Genomic DNA, 18,867 nt, shown 5'->3' on the forward strand with positions numbered 1-18,867 from the left:
TTTGTGCTTACGGTTTACAGTTTTGGTTTTAGGTACTCGTTTTCAAAGGAAAGGAGCCGGCTTGATCGCAGCGCATCACACTATGTTTTCCGCACATGAGATCTTTGGGATTACACTCTGATATGATTTTATGATAATATGTCTTGATTACTGACATTTTGGTTTGACACGAAATGTTATTATGAATGTTTTTATACTGATGGTTATATGTAATAACTTATTTAAAAATGAAATTTTTGGCCTTGAATTTTGGGATGTTACAGTTGTTAGTTGGAATCCTGTGAAAATCAAGTTCCAAAAAAGATGTCTAAGTGGAAAGTTTCGACTTTATCTATCGGTGGGCATCCTATGTTTTTAAAATCGGTATTTGTTGCTAGTGGTATTTATTTTATGCATATTCAACTATTCTTCTTCTCCCTGTGGTGGTTTTCAAAAGAGTTTTGTTAGGGTGTCTGTAACGCCCGCAGATTCGGGCTAGTCAATTTAGAGATAATAAACATCAAAAAAGACTTTTTGATAGAAGATTATTTAGGATAAATAATATTAACCAAAATTATAGTATATGTCACAAGGATTCCGTACATATAAAGAACGTTGAAATCCGACTTATAACGAAGAAGTTATGACCCGTCGAAGTTTCACGATTAAACCGACACGACTCTGCGTATCGTAAAAAGTAAATTTTTGACAAAATACTTTTTAGCCTTAGTGATCTAAACAAAATTTGTAGTAGACGTTAAGCCGAGAGCGTGCATAAAGATAACGTCCAAATCTGATTTAATTTGAGGAAGTTATGATTTTTCGAAGATTCAGCATAACAATGTACAACTCAGAAATCGAATTTTAGATCGATCGTATTTAGCAGACACAATCTAAATGATAAATGAAGATCTCGTTAATAGTAACGATATAAAGACAGTCGAAACGGATGTCGGATGACAAAGTTATGAATTTTTAACGAACTTAGTCACACAACCTGACGTGTTTCGCCGCCTCGGCCGGGGGTGTGACAACAATCCAGTGGAACGCTAGCAGACTCACAACATGTAGGTGTTTTTGAACTAAGTGTTCACCATATGTACTCCAAAAACCCACTGACATGTATTGTGGGTGGACTCCCAAAAATAGTATTGTCAATAAAGGAGATAACCCTTCGAAGTTATGGACTTAGTGCCCTATAGATGAACGTTGAAAACTATGCACTTAGTGCCTTATAGATTATTACTGAAAATTATGGACTTAGTGTCTAATGGATAACATTGGCAGTTATGGACTTAGTGCGTATTAGATAAATCCTGGCAACGATGAACTTCATGCCTATTCCTTAGGAATAAATATTGAAGGATACCTATTGACATGTATCATGGAGGAATCCTTGAACTAGTACTGTCAGCATAAATGATCCTTAGGGTAGATCCTTAAGAATAAAGAAGATAATGAGGATGAGAATTTGGGTTAATTGTTTGATGATTAAACATAATAATTATATTGTTGTGGGTTGAAAACCTTATGTACTCACCAGGTTTCCCAACCTGACCCACCCAGTTTATTGTATCACAGGTAGCGATATGAAATATACATTCTGCTGAGAGATTCAAGAAGTATTAGGCCACTAGTTTAATTACTATAAGGCTTGTAATATTTCGTTATGCTTATGTTTCTGTATTGACGATGACATCCCAACGTTTTAATATAAATAAAATACATTTATTCGGAAATGCTTTGATAATATCATTATCATGTTTTCTGGGAACAAATTCCGCAATGTTATTCCTAAAAAAGGATACTCTCCTTTTTAAAATAAGCATAAACAAATCGATCTTTTATGGCCGTGAAATTGGGGATGTCACAGTGTCAAATCCAACAAATAATTGACGGCTTTTGAGCACTACAACATTCCTATAGTGTACATGCAACCCTAATGCTTTGGATCTAAGTTTTTTCTATTGGACATGCAAATACAAACTCCAAAGAAATAACCCAAAGGACTAGCATACAATTTTGAAAATCATACATAAACTAGGTTTAGAACATTACCTCACTTGTTATATTGTAATACAAGAATAATCCTTGACTCTTGAAAGCTTAGTGCCCCGAGTGTTGTACCTCTAATGGAGTCACAAACACTCAATACAAATGATAACTTAGAGAGGCAAGGAAATTTCGGCCAGGGTATTCTCAATAAACATAGGGCCGGAATTCCTATGTAGAGGGTTCTATATATAGCTGTGGCTGTTAGGGTTTTCAGGTGGAAACCCTAATACCTTGCTTAGGCAACAAGTAGCCCATGGACTCCCTCTTTAGAGCCCTTGGACGAAATCTATTGGGCTTCCTAATAGGATTTCGTCCACTCCACTCTATGGAGTCCATCAACCCAATTTTGCAACTATCAATGATTTGCAAAACAGTCCCTCAATTATTAATCAGTTCCTTTAATCCCAAAATTAATACTAGATTAATTTCTGATTGATTACTAATTAATAATATGATTTCCACATAATATATTAATCTTGTAATATGTTAATAAAATCATTCTGAGTACCAATTTATTATTCATATAGTAAATTATACTCTCTATCCACTTGTCATCCTATCAAGTTGCATGAGTGAAGGCAACCCAAAAGGACCATGCTCATAATCAAATCAAGTACATTCCAAAAAATAGTTATGGGCTTAAACATTTAATCCAACAATAATAAGGGTACAATATACTCCAAATACACTGCTATGATATACTAAAAAGTAGTACAAGGCAAGCAAGGTCAAACCATAGAGACATGAGACAATAGTCTATACCTCTTTTTGTAAGGTAGTTTGGTCACAAAGGGGGGGGGGGGTGTATGCAAAATTTCAAGTAATGTAAATAACAATCTACTTTGAAAACATGCAAAAAATAAAATAGATTTGTAAGCAATGAATTAAACGGTTCCAGTTATAGTTCTTAATGTTGTCACTTAACATGATTATGCTTTGATGCAATTCATGATTACTATTCTATGGTGGTACTAAAAGATACTAACACGCCTAATACATATCGCTTGCTAAATTATATAATCAAAACACGCTCTTTGATTAAACCTAAATTCACTAATTCAACCCTAAACATGGTCTTGGATTGTATTAAGAAACTACATTAAGTTTTATACAAGCTTCTTAACAATGTTCATTTCTTATCATAAGCTTGAAAGTGTGAAAACATGTGATATATGTTCTACAATAAGAAATCTTATTGCTTGTTACCTCACATTAACTTTATAGAACGATTAGGTGACCTAAAAGTTCATTAAGCACACAAAAGCTCAATTCATATAAGTGGTCAATTAAACATAAATCAAATTCAAGGATTCTAGTTAAAACAAGAATACATTCACTAGAATAAAATCATAAACAAAACATCAATCCATATGCTTCACGTTAAACAATCAACATGTTTTGAACAAGAACTAGAACTATGTTTTTTAGCCATACATGGCTAAAAACAAATCAAACGAAGATATGAAAGTGAAAGTGTTCGATGTTTAGAAATTAAAATTAGTAGTGTTTTCAATGATTAGAAGTCTTCAAAAATCTCCCAAAATCCCCCCCTAAGTTCTCAAAAAATCGGCTCTATGAATCAATGAGCCAAATTCCTCTATTTTAGCACAAATAATAACCGTTATAGGGTGAAACACACGGTCTAGATGTCGATCGTGCCTTTTGAACTCATGCCCATGAGTTTCAGAACTCATGACCATGTGTTTTTGCACCAGACTGCGCTTTTTCCTGAAACTGCACTTGGCCTTTGATCTTCACTCTGCCTTCATTTTATCTTCAACCCAAGTCATGTCGCTCAAATAAACGACGAAAAAGACAAACACAATTCGTGTCGGTGTAACATGGATCGCGTTTTAAACGTAGTTCTTTGCTATGATGAAATGCAACGACTTGGTTATATCATCAAGTTTTATCAAGCAACACGTCCAATCCATCTTCTCTCTATGCTCCATCATCCAAGCTCCATTGCTCCATTCTCAAAATACCCGCAATGCCTAAAAGATAAATAAAAAATGGTGAAGTATCAGACATTCTGAATAAAACATGCTAGAACCCCAATTGTTAACTAAATGTAAGAATTAAAAAACTAAAATGCAATGATACATTGATCAACATTTTAACATTAATGTCTTCAACTATGACTATATAATGATGTACTTTAGGATGATGGAAGCGAAGAATGATTTTGTATCTATTTAAAAAACCAGTTTTCATTTTCACCAAAGATATAAAATCCCTATAACTAATATATTACTCAAATATCAAAACAAATTCAAAAATTCTCCTCGAGGACAAACATATTCCAGATTTCTCTCTATGAACTCCCACCTCCCGCCCGTTTACAATGCAAACAAAATATTCACTCATTTTAGTATAGAGAACCAAAACAATATTTTTACAGAAATAACTAATAAGCTAAACTTTTTTTTGCTTCAATTTATGTAAAATATACCCATTTGTACGAATTCATAGTCAACAATGTACGAATTCATAATCAACCTAACCAAATTCGTAGTCAAACCTAACTTAAAAAAAGAAGGTAAAATCACGAATAGGGAAGAGAGGAAATCGCAGATAGAACAAAAACCATCTGCGATTTAGTGTATGGATTGCAAAAAATTCGTCTTTTTATAACATTTGTCAAATAATAGATGAGATATAGCCATCTGGAATTTTAGTGACTATTTTGTAAAAAATGTTTTTTTAGCAAATTTGACAAATTAATAAATTTCTCTTTTTTACTTGATATCATCCCTAATAAATGAATATTTTTTTTGCCACATGTCTTCTACTCATTTATTTTGCCACATGACTTTTTATGTTTTTCTTTATTTTCCATTTGTCATTTTTTGGGGTTTTTGATTTTCTTACATTAAATTCTCAGTTATATATGGAATATTCTTATTCTATTCATGTAAAGTAATCATTATATTAATTTGAGAATAAATTTACATAAATGTTATTGATTTCCTTTCTTTTTTCAATTACTTCATAAAAATGTTTAATGTTTATATATTGATATTGAATTTTTATTTTTAATAAACCCGTATAGCATACATGTCTCACATCTAGTATACTAATACTAACGAATTAATAAAAAACTCTCAACAAAAGACTTTACTTATTTTAATGTATTTTTTTTAATTATAGACTATATTATATTAAATACCAATAAAACAAAACAATTAAGGATTAATGTTATAAAAGTCTTGAAGTTTTCAAGCAATATTTGGTTTTACCTTTTTAAATATTTTTAGTTCATTAACCGAAAATTTATATATATATATATATATATATATATATATATATATATATATATATATATATATTTGCATTTTAGGCTTTTTAGAGGGTTAACCGGTTGCACACACATGGCGCTACAAAGTGTCGATGACTAGGAAAATTAGGCTGACATGCTGTCATGTCAGCGTATTGTTTCGTCTTACTGAAAAATGAAGAATTTTTGGGAAAAGAAGGGTGGGGTATTCGAAACTACGATCTATGAGTACTTAACACCAAAGGCTTACCATCACAACCAACTTAATTTTGTGTGATATATGCGGGACATTTATATATATTGTGATGAAATGCTGTAAACTTTTTTTTAATTATTCTTACTATTATTATAAACAAAAATCAAATGATGTATGCTACTAGTTTGTAACAAAAAAGAAACCTTTTTTGTTCTTTTTATTGTTGCTATCGTCTAGAGGCATAACCAAAAAAATATAAGACGCAATTTTTTATATTCTTGATTTATTCATTTGCCAAAACTCATAATTTTTTTTTTTGGTGTTTGATTACTTTTGTTCGTTTTTTAATGTATAAAATTCGTTATCAGATGTATACATATGTTTTCAAATATATATATATATATATATATATATATATATATATATATATATATATACCCGGTAAGAAAATTTTTTTGGTAGGAAGGTAAGAAGTTTTTTTTCTACATAATTTTTTGACGAACAAAATGAATGAATCACTAGATGATTCATTTGTAAGATGATTCATTTATAAGATGATTCACGAGAAAAAATTCCCAAAAAACATCTTTATGATTCATTTTTAAGTAATTAAGAAAAAATTCACTTTTATGACAATTTTAGTGAATAACAACAAAATCATTGTATAAATGAATCATCGAGATGTTTTTTTGAGAATTTTTTCTTGTGAATCATCTTACAAATGAATCATCTAATGATTCATTTTGTTTGTTCGCGAAAAAATATGTAGAAAAAAAAACTTCTTACCTTCCTACCAAAAATTTCATTCTTATTTGATCTTGACTCTCTCTCTCTCTCTCTCTCTATATATATATATATATATATATATATATATATATATATATATATATATATATATATATATATATATATATATATATAAACATTTTATTATGTAATTTATTTATAAAGACGTTTTTAAATAAATATTTATAAAGACATTTTTATACATTTATACATATAAAAAAGATATTTATATATTTAAATACTTATTTATAGAAATTTGTATTCATATAAAAAAACATATTTATACATATTATGTATTATAAAGGTATAAAAAACATTTATACATATAAAAAACGTATTTATAAAAAAAATTAATTTATACATGTTATATATTTATAAAGGTACATAAACATTTATGAAACATACAAATATTTTTATACATTAAAAATATACGTATGTATATAATAATAATAATAATAATAATAATAATAATAATAATTTTTATTTTTATTATGTATTCCGGAACTTGGTTATATTCACAAAACTTAGGAATGAGTACATCGAAGTTGTATTGGCTTAGTGGTAAAGTTGTTGCATTGTTTGTGGAATGTCGTGTGTTTGATTCCCGCCTCTGACTTTTGTTCGATTTTGTTCGATTCCCGCCTCCGACTTTTCTTATTAAGCTTGCTCTTTTTTGAAGAAAAGCCACCTCATCGCCTATGTGGCGCAATGTCAGCCTTGAATACACCGCCATTCAACTCCAACTTGAACGCTGTGACAGAGAGACCCTAAAACCTTCCTGCCTAAACCCTTCCCGCTTCCCCAAATCTGTGATCGAACCTCTCGAAATCTGTGATCGAACCTCAACCTCTCGATTTTGACTTGATATGGATTCGGAGGAAGAGCATGATCAAGCATACAACGATGACGAGGAAGAAGATATAACCCAAGAGGATTCTTGGACAGTTCTTATTTCGAAGAAAAAGGACTTGTTCGCCAACAACTTGACTCATTTGATGAGTTTATTCAGAATACTATGCAAGAAATTGTGGACGGATATGCAGATATCGAGATCCGACCTGAATCCCAACACAATCCGGGGCACCAGCCTAATTGTGCGGAGGTTCGTTTTGGATCCTGTTTCTGTATATTGTTGAAGTTCCACAGAAGGATTATGATATCAGTTTCGGAGCAGATCTTGTTCAAATTGTTGATTGGAATTGAAAGTTGAAACATAAGTTTCACATTCTCAATTCTAGGGTTTTAACTCTAGTTTTGGTTTTGAAGGCAAAATCAGCGTAGACCTTTTGAAATTGATTGATTCACGAAACAATCAGGATGGATTTATAGAATCAAAATAATAATATTATAAGTCTACTCGGGCAACGCCTTATGGCGTTATGCTGATTTGACAGCTCCCATAACGGCGTCATAACACCGGAACACCGCCCCCCTCTCATGTTATTTGGTGTTATGTTAAGAAATGTTACCATGACCACGGGAAGTAACGTGAGAATCAACCAATCAAAAGCCATTATCTCACTCTCTCTCTCACTCTCTTTGTATCTCTTAACATGTTATAACTGTTGAACACGACTCTTTATATGGGAAACAACAATACTTTTATTAAGACACTTAAGAAGAACTTACACTTTGTGAGACTACTACACACTTTGCTTTCTTTGAGGCTTTCTTGGATATTTGGATGTTGGGATTGTTTGGAGCAAATGAGCTCCACACCTATTTATAGGTGTTTCCACCTCCTTATAGGAAGTTTCTAGATCTACATACATTCATGACTATTCTAGAACTATCTACCATATTCTATATCTATTACAAGCTTTTATATGTTTCTAGAATGTTCTATAATGCCCTAGATAAGTATAGACATTCTTGTGCCTTCCATAGTGTTCTAGAATGTTCCATAGCCTTCCAAGGTCTTCCATCTCGTTCTAGAGTTTTCTAGAATCTTCCGACATCTTCTAGACTCCTCCATAGTATTCCATAATGTTCTAGAATCTTCCAGATCATTCTAGAACATGCTAACTTCTTCTAGACAATAACATGATTCTATTGGGCTAGTGATGACCTTCAACAATATAACATTTGCACACCATTTCCTATATAAATCAAATGGTGTTAAAGATGACATGGCATATGAGTTGGCAAATTTTGGGTATGATAACATGTCTTAACATGTTGCCCACACCCACCAGCCTAATAGTACTCATAGTTGAATTACTAAATTCGATTTGAATTCAATTGAACTACTGTGAAACTAAAGTACTTGTAAGTGAGTTGGATTCAGATTCTATACTAAACATTAAACAAAATCCAACAACTGAAGTATCAAAACATTGTGCATTTTCAAGGAAATTGCACTTTGACTCCTGTAATGAATTTGAATGTTTGATATATCCTTCTTTATGAACTTGCAGACGATCTATAAGATCAACTTTAGTGAGATTTATCTGAGTCAGCCATTGATGACAGAGTCAGATGGTGAAATCGTTCCATTGTTTCCAAAGGCAGCAAGACTGAGGAATCTGACATATTCTGCACCTTTGTTTGTTGATGTATCAAAGAAGGCTATAATGAAAGGGCATGATGGTGAAGAAGTGACAGAAACTGAAAATTTTGATAAGCTCTTCATTGGAAAGGTATGCCGAATGAAATTTTTGTACAATAAAGTGCAAGTGTTGAGTTGTGTAATCAATTTGTATGACACATTTCAGGTTCCTATAATGCTACGTTCAAGTTACTGTACATTATATAAGAATTCAGAACAGGACTTGATTGAGCTTGGTGAGTGCCCTTATGATCAAGGTGGATATTTCATCATCAATGGCAGTGAAAAGGTTCTAATTGCTCAAGAGAAGATGAGCACCAATCATGTGTATGTGTTCAAAAAGAGGCAACCGAATACATATGCTTATGTGGCAGAAGTTCGTTCAATGACAGAATCTCAGAGTAGAGCACCAAGTACAATGCTTGTCAGGATGCTTTCTCAGACTAGTGCCAGAGGGGTATGATATGTTGACAAAGGAAATAACAATGTACTTCCATTTGTTTGTTTATCATAGCATTCTGCTTTCATCTTTTCCTATTACATCATTGCACTTTGAAAAATCAAACCTGGTTATAGCAGTGTCATTCAAATACAAAGAAAATTTCACTGCTATAAGCCTATAACCACATAGTTTTTTTCAAAGTAAAATGTCTTAATAAGAAAAAAAATTGAAAGTATAGTGCTGTAACAGAAAGTAAGATGCTATGATACACAAATAAATGGAAGTAGGTTGTTCTTTCTCATGATTACTGGCAGGGCTCCTCGGGTCAATATATTTGTGCTACCCTTCCATATACCCGAGTTGATATTCCTATCATTATCGTGTTTCGAGCACTGGGATTTGTTGCTGATAAAGATATATTAGAATACATTTGTTATGATTTTGCTGACACTCAAATGATGGAGTTGTTAAGACCATCACTAGAAGAAGCATTTGTTATACAAAATCAAGAGGTATGCTTCTTCCCTTTTTCTCATTTTCTTTACAGTTTCCCAATCATTGTTTATGATTGATAAAATGAAATGTAAACTTCATAATTAATCACGACCATGGCTCTTTTTCTTTGTTCTATGGCAGGTGGCACTAGAGTACATTGGGAAAAGAGGTGTCCGTGCTGGTGTCACGAGAGAGAAGAGAATAAAGTATGATTTCAAATTTTTATTGTCCTTTTGTTTCAATATTATCTGTGTTTACAAGATTTGTTGTTTCACAGGTTTGCCGGTGATATTCTACAAAAAGAAATGCTTCCTCATGTGGGTGTTGGAGAGTATTGTGAAACAAAGAAAGCATACTACTTTGGGTAAAAACCTTATTTTTTTGTTATGTGCAGAAGAAGTGAATGCCCTTCTTGTGTTGTAGTTTCTATGTAGAAGTAACTTGTTTTTACTACTTTGGGTAAGCCTTATTATTATTATTATTATTATTATTTTTTTTGTTATGCACAAAAGACATGAATGCCCTTCTTGTGTTGTAGTTTGTATTTAGAAGTAATGCCTGGCTGCTTTTATCAGTTATATCATCCACCGTCTTTTGTTATGTGCTCTTGGTCGGAGGGTTGGGGATGATAGGGATCATTATGGCAACAAAAGGTTGGATCTTGCTGGTCCATTGTTGGGGAGCCTATTTAGAAAGGTGAGGTTTTAATTTTTTATTTTCTTTTCTTGGATTATTTTATTGATATGTTACATATGTATATGCATGTAACAACTTGTTACCTCTTGTGTTAATGCAGCTCTTTCGGCAGTTAACAAGAGATGTAAGAGCATATGTTCAGAAGGTAATCTCAAATTCTTCAAGTTTCATTGTTTCTTGTTTTTTATCTGGTCATTGAATCCGCTATATTTGATACTCTGCAGCGTGTAGACAAAGGGGCGGATGTTAATCTGCAAGTTGCAATTAAAACAGAAACGATAACCAGTGGGCTTACATATTCCATTGCTACTGGGAATTGGGGGAATGCAAATGCAGCTGGAACTAGGGCTGGTGTTTCACAGAAGTTGAATCGCCTGACATATGCATCCACATTGTCACATTTACGAAGAGTAATTTCACCTATAGGTCGTGAAGGTAACTTGTGTTATAATTTTTCTCAAAATGTCTGATGAAATTACTGTTTTTTGCTTTAGATTTAGTTCCATGGTGCATGTTGCTTTTTGTTTTAGCTTGTCTTAAATCTAGTTGTTTTAATATATAAATAGGAAAATTGGCGAAACCAAGGCAGCTGCATAACTCACAATGGGGAATGATGTGTCCTGCAGAAACTCCCGAAGGGCAGGTTAGTGTGCCAATTTGCTTTTATTATGATTTGTATTCCCAAGTGCTAATTTTCACTCCCAATAAATAGCAATGTACTTGTATTTATTTTAACTAATTATTTATTATAGCATTGAGCATTCTGCTTTCATTTCCTCTTATTATCTTATTACAGCATTGTACTTTGAAAATTCTACTCAGTTCTAGCTTTGTCATCCAGATACAAAGCAATATTCATTGCTCTAATAGGATAGATGCTTTAATTACAATATCCTGATAAGAAAAAACAAGTTAAAAAAAATCCAATCTTTATAATTGTGTAGTACATCTTAATAAGAAAAATATTGAAGGTACAGTATTCTTTGTAATAGAAAGAAATAAAGGTAGGAATGGGATGCAGTAATAAGAAATGAACGAAAGTACATTGCTATTTTATAATTAAGCAAAGGATTTTTGTGCCAATGGTGATCCTATGTTGTGGTTGTGGCTTATTATATTTATACTAGGCATGTGGACTGGTGAAGAATCTTGCATTGATGGTTTACATAACTGTCGGATCAGCTGCATCCCCGATTCTAGAGTTTTTGGAAGAATGGGGTACAGAAAATCTTGAGGTAAACATCACCAAGTTTTTGAAATATTATATATATATCTTACTAGTTACTATAATCTTTTTTACTTTTTAATTGGCTAATCTTTTATTTCTATATTAGGAAATTTCCCCTGCTGTTATCCCACAAGCTACAAAAATCTTTGTTAATGGTGTGTGGGTGGGAATCCATCGCAATCCTGACATGTTGGTGAAAACATTGAGGGGATTGCGAAGACGAGTGAGTAAAATTTTATTAGATTAAAATTACTAAAATTTTGGTAAATTATTGTTTATATGAATTGTTTTAAATGTCCAGGATGATATGAACATGGAAATTGGAATTGTCCTGGATACTCGTTTAAAAGAAGTTCGGATATATACTGATTATGGTCGTTGCAGTCGCCCGCTTTTCATTGTTGAAAAGCAAAGACTTTTAATAAAAAAGAAAGACATCCAAAATCTGCAACAAAGGGTATGTCTGTAAACTATTGTAATTTTTAAAAAATTATGGTTTATTTTCTTAATAACATCTTGTTTGTAATTATGGATTCACAGGAAACCCCAGAAGATGGTGGGTGGCATGATCTTGTATCAAATGGATTCATAGAGTATATTGATACGGAAGAGGAAGAGACCACTATGATTTCCATGACCATTAATGTAAGCAACAAAACAATACATGATATCAAGTTTGTTCTCTTTTTATGTTAAAAAAGTATTTAAGAAAATAACTTGGGAAATGGATGTGATGTAGGATCTTGTAAGTGCGAGGGAAAATCCTGGTGTGTCTTCTTCAGACACTTACACACATTGTGAAATCCATCCGTCTTTAATCTTGGGTGTTTGTGCCTCAATGATACCATTTCCTGACCACAATCAGGTAAGTTTCTATTCTAAATTATTATTGTTACATAATGAATGATTATTATATTTATCTTGTGGGATCAATATAATATATATATATATATATATATATATATATATATATATATATTTGTTTTATGTGTCAACAAACAGTCTCCACGTAATACGTATCAAGCAGCCATGAGTAAGCAAGCAATGGGGATTTATCTCACTAACTTCCAGATCCGCATGGTATGCAATGAGTTTCTTCTTAAATGCAAGAAATAGCAATGTACTTTCATTGTTTTATTTTATCATATTTTCATTGATCCTGTTTAGGATACATCAGCATACGTTCTTTACTATCCTCAAAAACCACTTGTAACTACTCGAGCAATGGAGCACTTGCACTCCCGAGAGCTTCCAGCTGGCATGGTGCGTATTTTCTAATTCTTACATATATATTTTATTTTTTATTTTCATATCTGAATACCATCCCTGAGTTTCTATTATCTCTTGTGTTAGAATGCAATTGTGGCAATTGCCTGTTATTCTGGATACAACCAAGAAGATTCTGTTATCATGAACCAGTCCTCAATAGACTGTGGCTTCTTCAGATCACTCTTCTTCCGTTCTTACAGGTTCTTTACTTGCTCAAAAGACATAAATACCCTCCCTCCAATCTATAGACTACAAAACTTAAGGGACATGTTTTTTACAGGGACGAAGAGAAGAAGATGGGGACACTTGTGAAGGAAGATTTCGGTCGTCCCAATAGAGCTAAAACCATGGTAAAATACACCAAACATTTGTGTTTTTGGTTTCTCTTCCAAAACCATTATTTTAACCTTTTTTTATAAAAAATAAAATAAAAAATACAGGGTATGCGACATGGTTCTTACGATAAATTAGACGATGATGGTCTAGCTCCCCCGGTTAGTACTACTGCCTGTTTTTTTTTTTTTTTTTTTTTTTTTTTTTTTTTTTTTTTTTTTTAAATCTGTACTAAATAAAACCACCCGATTGTTGAAATGTAGGGGACACGAGTTGGTGGTGAGGACGTGATTATTGGGAAGACAACACCGATTGCTCAAGGGCAAGCCTCCAGATACACTCACCGTGATCACAGTACAAGCTTACGTCATAATGAAACCGGAATGTTTGACCAGGTACTGCCCGATCTCCCTGCCCAGCTGCCCGTGTTTTTGAGTTGTTGGTTTAGTTGCTAAATATGGAAAAGTGGAATGCTGCAGGTGCTACTGACAACAAATGCTGATGGGTTGAGGTTTGTGAAAGTGAGGGTGAGATCTGTGAGGATCCCACAAATTGGAGATAAGTTTAGCAGCAGACATGGTCAAAAGGGAACGGTTGGGATGACTTACAGGCAAGAAGATATGCCATGGACTCTGGAGGGAATCACTCCTGATATCATTGTGAATCCTCATGCTATTCCTTCACGAATGACAATTGGTCAACTCATGGAGTGTATTATGGGCAAAGTTGCTGCACTTATGGGGAAAGAAGGAGATGCCATTCCCTTCACCGATGTCACCGTAAGTACTTTCAACTTTCAGTAAATAGCAACCTACTTTCATTCATTTTTCTTGTATTTTGAAAATTTTACTCAATTATGGCAATGATTGCATAGATTTTTCAAAGTATACTTGGGTATCATAATAAGAAAGAAGCTGAAATTTGCAATGCTATACTTGGGTATATTGACAAAGTACAATGCCTTAATGAGGATGAAACTGAAAGTACAATCTTGTGATATAAAGAAATGGAAGTAGGATGTTATAATACACACAAGTGAAAGTAGATTGCTATTTCTCGCATTATTCGTTCCATCTAGTTAAATTTCTCAACTTTAGTTCCATTTGTTTAGTTAATTTGACATTTTTGCTTTGTGGGTCGTGTTAAATGCAAAAAATAGCAACACAGTTTCATTCATTTGTGTATTATAGCAACAAGACTGTATCCTGAATTTTTTTTTCACAAACAATTTTCACTGCTATAAATGGCCAAAATTTTCAAAGTACAGTGTCGTGATAAGAAAAATATGAAAGTGAAAGGAGGTACAATTGGGTCCTAAGTAGAATGCTTTAATAAGAGGAAATTGAAACTATGATTATGTAGTAGAAAGAAATGCAAGTAAGTAGGATGTTATAGTACACAAAGAAAAGCAATGATAGTATGTTGCTATTTCTTGCAAAAATTGTAAACTTAAGTCGTATTTGTTTGGTTCGTTTGATGTGACAGGTGGATAACATCAGCAGGGCTCTTCACAGGTGCGGTTACCAAATGCGTGGGTACGAGACCATGTACAACGGTCACACGGGCCGACGGCTGAACGCGATGATATTCCTAGGGCCCACTTACTATCAACGACTTAAACATATGGTTGACGACAAGATCCATTCACGTGGACGCGGTCCCGTCCAGATCCTGACCCGCCAGCCCGCGGAGGGTCGTTCACGTGACGGTGGGCTTCGGTTCGGTGAAATGGAGCGCGACTGCATGATTGCTCATGGTGCGGCCCATTTCCTTAAAGAACGGCTGTTTGATCAGAGTGATGCATATCGGGTTCATGTCTGTGAGCTCTGTGGATTGATTGCAATTGCTAATCTTAAAAAGAATTCGTTTGAGTGCAGAAGCTGCAAGAATAGAACTAATATTGTTCAGGTACGTAACTATCAATCCCAATCCCATCCCGTTAATTTTTAGTATTTATTATTTAGGAACCATTTTTGAAATTTCTTTGAAAAAGATAATTAAATTGCTAGGGGGAGGCCCGAACTCGCGACCTCCACCCTTCTTCCATATTGCTCAACGACTTAACCACTTGAGCCAAAGGGACACATGGTTTTACCTTCTAAAACTCATATATAATAATAAAATCGATAAAACATAAACAATAAATAAATTACAAAAAACATTTTTTACATAATTTTTTTTAAATAAAAAAACATATTTTCCGTATTATATAAAAAAAAAAAGTTTTTATAAAAATTTTATATGTATTTATTTTACGTAAAATATGTTGTTTTATGTCTTTAAAAAATACTTTTTCTAAAAATCGTTTTTTGGTTATATGTATTTAAAAAATACTTTTTTTAAAATATGTTGTTTTATATGTATTTTTATGTATTTATTTTACATAAAATAATTTTGCCTTTCATTACAACGTAATAACATATTATACGAAAACATATTTTTTAAAGACAAAAAAAAAACAATTTATGTAAAATAAATACATAAAAAATATATATAAATTGTTTGTAAATTTATTTATTATTATTATTTTTTAATAATATGCTAAAATACATTTTGTTTTATTAAAAAAAAACAATGTAAAAAAATGTTTTTTTAATTAATTTTTTTATTTTTATTTTTTATCGATATTATTATTATATATAAGTTTTGGAAGGTAAAAACCAACTGACCCTTTAGCTCAAGTGGTTAAGGCGCTACACAATGTTAGACTCGTGGACGTCATGAGTTCCAGTCTCCTCCTAGCAATTTAATTGTTTTTTTCAAAGAAATTTCGAAAATGGTCCCTGTGGTTTAGCAAATATCATGAATTCAGTCCCTTTATACTTGAAAAGACGAAAATACTTTTGCAGATTCAGTCCCTAACAGCTAAATACTAACGGTGTTAGTAAAAAGGGCCATCAGTGCAAGTTTTGCAAACCATAAGGATCATTTGCATCAAAAAAAATTAATACGGACTGACTTCGTGACTTTTGGCAAACCATAGGGACCATTTTTGTAATTTTGTCAATATTTTATGATATGCATGTAGGTGCATATCCCGTATGCGTGTAAGTTGCTGTTTCAAGAGCTGATGGCTATGGGGATTGCGCCTAGGATGCATACCAAAGATGTGAAAGATATCAAGAAGAAAGAGGGTTGAGATGATTGGGACAAGTTGACTGAATTTTTGGAACTTGAATGTATATGAATTTAGTAGTTGATGTAAACCGTAAACCTACAGCAATAGCATATAATGCCCATGGAGATACCTATAGATGAGAATAGTGAATTACTATTCTCATTCATACATAGCATTTAACCAAACCAGCAACTATACTAGTATATGCTGAGAATTTTAAAATTCAATCGTTTCTTGTTTGTTATAAAAAGGTTTGGAGAACTTAAATGGATTAGAATTTTGGTGTTATTTTACGCAAAATAACACTATATTTTGATTCTTGTCGCCATAACAAGTCCACTTTGTAGTTTGAGTTGATTTCCGTATCAAAGTTTTAAGGGTGATAATGCTAATCTTTGAAATAAGTTGTTATTTTAGCCGATATATATTTTTAGTATTTTCCAAGTTTTTGAGTAATTTGATTTCCATTATTATTTTGTCTTTTTGATTCTAGATGTTACCTTTTCTATGTAAAGTAGTAACATGTTTTGATTTTTGTTCAAATTGCAACAAGTCCACTCAATAGTTTTGACATGCTTGATTGCTTCTGTATCCAAGATAAAGTGATAATGAAGACTTCAAAGAAAAGCCAGTCGGGACATTAAGGACCTAAGGGAACACCGCCCCACATGTGCCATTATCCTATACCTAATTCTCGAGTTTTAGCAAAGAAAAGAAAAGAAGAAGGAAAATATAGAGGAAAAGAAAAGAAGTTGAATGTTGGTGTTCTTGAGTTAGAAAGAAAAAAAAAACATTTCTTTAAGCCTACTTCCCTCAAAATCTCTCCAATTTGGGAGGAAGATTAGAAGAGAGATCACTTTTCTTTTCTCTTATTCCTTCCAAAAAATAATTTTCAAAACAAGATAGTTTTATTTTTTCTCTATAGTTTTCTTCACTTCTTTTTCTTTTATCTCCTTAAGTTGGACTCGAACAAGGTCTAGGGAATCAACAATTTCCAGGAAGATCTTCCCGATTTTTTTTCTTCTTATTTCATTTTTTACCTTGTGCATCATTATGGTACTGGGTGATCAGTTTATGTAAATTATTACGTATAATTGAACCAAATATTTACATAAATTATGTATTGTCATTGTATACATGTGTATTTTCGGCAACCGACATGCGATAATACTACGCTAGTTTGTATAAAAAGTCACAATTTTTTTTTATTAAATCCTAACTATTTACAATGGTATCCTTGTTTTTTATTCTTTTATTTTCTTAAGGTTGTTATGATTTTTTCAAATGTTTTCTTTACAACATTTATCTATATTACACATAATTAGAAAAATATATTCATGAATAATGTTAATGAATTAATGATCTAAATACAGGGCATGATGTAGTGCCGGAGAGAATATGACTAGGGATAACAAAAGATAAATTAAATATCCTCCTACATTTATTCCTACAAATCATCCTATCCAATTAAATGATGACATAGGAAAAGATAACCCTGAAACTTGGATAACAGTTATAATATTGTTTCTTAAAATAATTGATGAGTTTGAGATGCTTATTGTATTCCAGTTATACCCATACTAATACCTGATCCCGGACAATTTATATTTTTCTAATAGTTATATATTGACTTGCTAGTTATATTTTAGTATTATATATGATATACAAATGAGAAGTTTTTTTATGTAATTACTACTTATAATCTAATCTATAATATTAACCAAAATTTTTTATAATTCAAAATTAAAATAACAAAGTTCTTGACGCTAACATTCAAGAAAAGAACCAAGAAGCAATTGTCATGACTAACTATTTATAATCGGTTAAAGGACCAACATAACCACATATCGATACGTATCTCATTGTCATATCTAGGTTGAACTCGATCCACTGGCCACTGGTACACCAATAAGTGCCATTTTACTAAACTATTTTAGATCCATATAATATAAAATAAAATACATTACAAAAAATAAAAATGGATATAAAATTAGTTTTTTTATTTTATGTTATAATATTGTTTAGAGATTTGATTTCATAGCAAAATTCTATAATTCGACTTCCCTTTTTTGCAAGTTTTCTCAAGTCTCATCGGCACACACTCCACTCTCTAGGTAGAGGAGGTGTCTTTTTGGTCAGACGATTCAGATATTGAACTATAATGGAGGAAGACGACTGAACTCCATTAGGGCGGTTGTCACCACCAACACCAAAAAAGGTTAAGCTGGAGTCGGAAGAACCAAAAAAATTATAGAAGGCTGAAGATCATTCCGAAGATGAATATGAGGAAATTGAAGAAGAAGATGAAGATGGAGATGGAGATGGAGATGGATCATCACAGTTGCCGCAGTTATTAGACATGATTGACCTACCACCCTCTTCCACTTTACCTCCTACTCCGTCTTCCCCTAGAGGTATCTTCTCCTCTTTTCCCCAAATTCTGTT

At 32.4% G+C, this 18,867-nt stretch overlaps 1 pseudogene; it reads left to right on the forward strand.

The window, feature by feature from the left end:
* Positions 1 to 7,159: 7,159 nt before the first annotated feature.
* On the forward strand, positions 7,160 to 16,443 carry LOC145124850 (DNA-directed RNA polymerase II subunit RPB2-like; annotated as a pseudogene).
* The last annotated feature ends 2,424 nt before the right edge of the window (positions 16,444 to 18,867 follow it).

Source organism: Lactuca virosa, chromosome 7 (genome assembly GCF_052849685.1).
Source record: "Lactuca virosa cultivar CGN04683 chromosome 7, Lactuca_virosa_CGN04683_v6, whole genome shotgun sequence".
Classification (NCBI taxonomy): Eukaryota; Viridiplantae; Streptophyta; class Magnoliopsida; order Asterales; family Asteraceae; genus Lactuca; species Lactuca virosa.